General features: G+C 31.1%; 1 pseudogene; it reads left to right on the plus strand.

The window, feature by feature from the left end:
- The first annotated feature begins 2688 nt into the window (after positions 1 to 2688).
- Positions 2689 to 4087, plus strand: LOC112036251 (G-type lectin S-receptor-like serine/threonine-protein kinase At1g11330; annotated as a pseudogene).
- Positions 4088 to 4312: the final 225 nt, after the last annotated feature.

Here is a 4312-nt window from a genome sequence, read left to right on the forward strand (position 1 = left end):
CACAATATTGAAATAACAAGAGCCCAAAGTTTTTTGGAGCTAGGATTTATTTTCCATTTATTAGTATCTCAAACTATACATTTAAACATTCCAATGGATGGACTGTTAATTAGAACATCAATTATGATAGAAAAATAAAATGATTATAAACGGTGTAAAAGGGGGTTTATATATATGTTAAGGCATATAAAATTAATATTTATTATTTAATCTATCTGAAATTAACTGATTTGTATACAACTTAATTTTTTGTTTCTTAAAACTAATGTTATATTATAATATTTAATATTTAATATTTAATTTATTCAGCAAAAAAATTACTTTTAATTATCACCGTAGTGTGCTCTTGTTACCCCTTAGTTAATTATCTCAAATCAAACCTTAACATTATGCCAAATAAGCAAATGAGACTTCACAATTTCACGTTATTATTTTAATATATTTTTTTAATTGAATTATAATTTTTTATTCTCTATTAAACCCTTTATTAGTATCATTTTTTTTAATGATACCCTTTATTATATTTATTTATTTATTTATTTTTAATTAGCATACTATATAGTTTCATATGCAACACACAATTATAAAAATGTCTAATGATATTGTTAAGTCCACATTTTTAGATTGGCAACCATGAACAATTGTAATAGTTTAGACTTATTTTGTCTAAATAAAATTACATTAGATAATATTTGATCAAGAATGCAGAATAGGGACCTCTGCAAGACTGCATTTCAACTATAGCTTGACAGGTCGAAAACCACTTATCTCAACCAATTGAACAGCATGCCTCAACCAATCAAGACTCAAGTAGTTTGGATTCTCAACTTCTTTTTTCAGCAATCTAGGGTTTTGATGGAACTTAAGTATATATAAATACAAATTTTAGAGCATGTTTTTACACACACAAGAGCATTGTTACTGCACAGATCTGGATTTTTCCAAGCTCTGTTGAAGCATCAACTAGAGATTACATGCAAACAACAAATCTAATGATAGAGCGAAGTTTCTAAATCAGCTAAACATTATTACTAATTAAATCTTTCAGAGTAGATCTCGGAGTCACGAATAGGAGAGTTCGTCTGCAACTATCCAAAATAGAAGAGACTGTGAATTTCAAAATTACATGTAGTCACACTAATAAGTACTAAATGAGGTAGAACTAGATTTATGGTTAAATCTGTTGTACAAACTTCGATTCTATTCTAGTGGATATGTTATCTTGAGAATTGTTTAGGTTAAATCATCCTCAATTTTTTTTAATTGTGAAACGGATTGTTTCATCAATTTTCATTGGTTATCATATTGGTGTCATATGTGACCTGTGCTTGTGTGATATGTTAAAATCAATTCAATCAAGAGCATAATTAATTAATTACTTAACTAAAATTTGATTTATTTTGTGACAATTGGGGCCCAAAACCCATAATATAGAGTTTTAATAGAATAGATGGTTGACAAAAAAAAATCATATTACATTAAATTTTTAGGAAGAGATAAAAAAATAAAGAGGCAATGTGAAATGAAGTGTAGGAGCATACTTATTTAGTAAAATAATCCAACCACAGATTTGTGATAGTCATTCATACCTTAGATACTTTTGTGTCTATGCATAGTTCATTAACCAATGAAATTATTTCTTTAATAAATTTTTGGTTATGTCTCAATATAACCAGTCTTCTTTCAGTAATGTTTCTCCAAAAAAAAGTCTTTTTTCGGTGGACCGCCTAACGTGTTTGACCTTAGCAGGCAGCAGTTGTGTGTTTCCTTATAGACCCGCGCTATACACTGGCATGAGCATATAAGTAGCTAGCTAATTAGCAAACAAGTGAAAAGTCATTAGTGTCTATCTTACTGGCTAACAACATGATAAAAATTCTCAAATTTGTGTTCATTCTATTTTTCTCTTGCTTGTTGTGTACTTCTTCTCATGGCGTAAATGTGAATAATCTTAAATCAGGTGATACACTCAATTCCTCAAGGTTCCTAGTTTCTACAGAAAGAAGGTTCACATTGCAAGAGTCATTGAATTTGAGCAATATATATATATATATATATATAATGCAACTTTTAATTTCATGCATATTTATATAAGGAAAATTACCAATAATGCAAGAGGCATTGAATTTGAGCAACTTCGAATCTGGGTTGTGAATAGTGCAACTTTTAAGTGTATATATATATAGATAATTTGTGACGATGCAGGTAGGGTCATCACAGCAGATTTAGATATGTTCAATCTTTTCCTCAGTTCACAAACAGATTAAGATCGAGCTTTCTCCAAACTTCTTGATCAAGAAATAGCAGCTTGGATCTCTCCTCCCTCTCTCTCTCTCTCTCTCTCTCTCTCTCTACATGTACACACACTAAAGTTTTGTTCATTAAAAGTTTTTCCCTAGCTAGATATTCATGTGTATTGCATCTTAATTATCTTAATTGAAGTTTTACTGGAAAAATGTTTGTTGCTTATGTATAGATAGTACAGAAATTATCCATGGCTAAGGATCTTAAATATGGATCTTATTCAAGGTTTATGTGCCTTGTACTCTGGGATTACACAAATTACAGATGCAACAAAAAATGAATCTAGGGCAAGAATTTTAAAAATTAAACCATTATTAAAACTAACTAAACTAAGGTATGTCTAATTTTCTCTTTCACTGANGATGCCTTGCTTCATTAAGCTTGGACCCATCTATCAACATGAATGAAATTCTAAATGATGGGAATGATGGAGCTCGTTTCAGTGTAATTAGCTATACATGTGTCATGGCTGCAACAAACAATTTTTCATTAGAAAACAAGCTTGGAGAAGGAGGCTTTGGGCCTGTGTATAAGGTCACCTCTAAATAAATTTCTACATCAAGTAGTTTTGAGTAACATACATCTAAGCTGAATTAATCTTTTTAATCACCACATCAGGGAGAATTGGCAGGGGGCAAACAATAGCGATAAAGCGATTAGGGCGAAATTCAGGACAGGGATACCTGAGTTTAGGAATGAGTTGATTCATGCCTAAACTCCATCATGTGAATATTGTTAAAATTTATTGTTGTTGCATTCATGGGGAAGAGAGGATGTTGGTTTATGAATACATGCCCAACAAAAGTTTAGATTGCTTTCTATTTGGTAAGAAAAACATTGCCTTTTATCTAGTACTTCCTTTATTTATTTTTCAAAAAAAAAAAATAAAGTTTATTATATCACTTGTTAGAACTAGATTATTGATCACATCTATTCATTGTTTATTTGATAGATTCAAAGAGAAGCAAGTTATTAGATTGGAAAAAACGTTTCAATATAATAGCAGGAATTGCTCAAGGACTGCTATATCTCCATAAATACTCAAGACCAAGAATAATTCATAGAGATTTAAAAGCCGGAAACATACTCCTTGACAAAAACATGAATCCTAAGATATCTGATTTTGGCATAGCACGAATTTTCAAACCAGATGAATTGGAAGCAAACACTAATGTAATTGTTGGAACAGAGTAAGTTAATAATATACTCTTACACTTGTGATGATTAAAGTCCTATTAATCTTACTATTACATGTGCTCAATTCAATCACTTGTGAAATGAAATATTTATTGTGTTTTGATGTAGTGGTTATATATCTCCCTGATATGCCATGGAAGGCGTGTTCTCCATAAAATCTGACGTCTATAGCTTTGGAGTCTTGATGCTTGAAATTGTGAGTGGTAGAAAAAACAACAGCTTCTACCATGTTGACTACCAACTCAATTTAGTAGGATACGTATGTCAATTAGTATTAATCTTTGGGTTTTATTTATATTCATTGTTATGTGTGCTTCTAATATTGTAAATGATTTTCTCAGGCATGGAATTTATGGCAAGAAGGTCAAGGGCAAGAGCTAATTGATCCATCAATTAGTGATTCATGTGTCAAATTTAAGGTGCTGAGATGGATCATATCGGTCTCCTATGTATACAGAATAATACTGATGATCGGCCCACAATGTCAGATGTGCTATCTATGTTAAGAAATGATAGCATACCATTGCCTTTGCCAAAAAACCAACCATTTTCTTTGGATGAAATGGCTTTAGGGCAATTATTCTAAGTCCTAAAAAAGACTCAAAACTTTCTTTTCAGTGGATTGCTTATTCACTTCTGTTAGGGCAGATGATATAGTTATAGAGAGGATAATTATCCTTTGTTATCTAGCTTAACCACTTCTGTTATGGCATTGAGTAGGGAATTGTCAATTACACCTTTCCCTGTAATTGTTGTAATATGAACTCCCTGCCTAAATCTATTCAGGATGTGTGGAGGAAGGATGTTAGTG

Source organism: Quercus suber, unplaced genomic scaffold, assembly GCF_002906115.3.
Source record: "Quercus suber isolate HL8 unplaced genomic scaffold, Cork oak 2.0 scaffold_495, whole genome shotgun sequence".
In the NCBI taxonomy this organism is placed as follows: Eukaryota; Viridiplantae; Streptophyta; class Magnoliopsida; order Fagales; family Fagaceae; genus Quercus; species Quercus suber.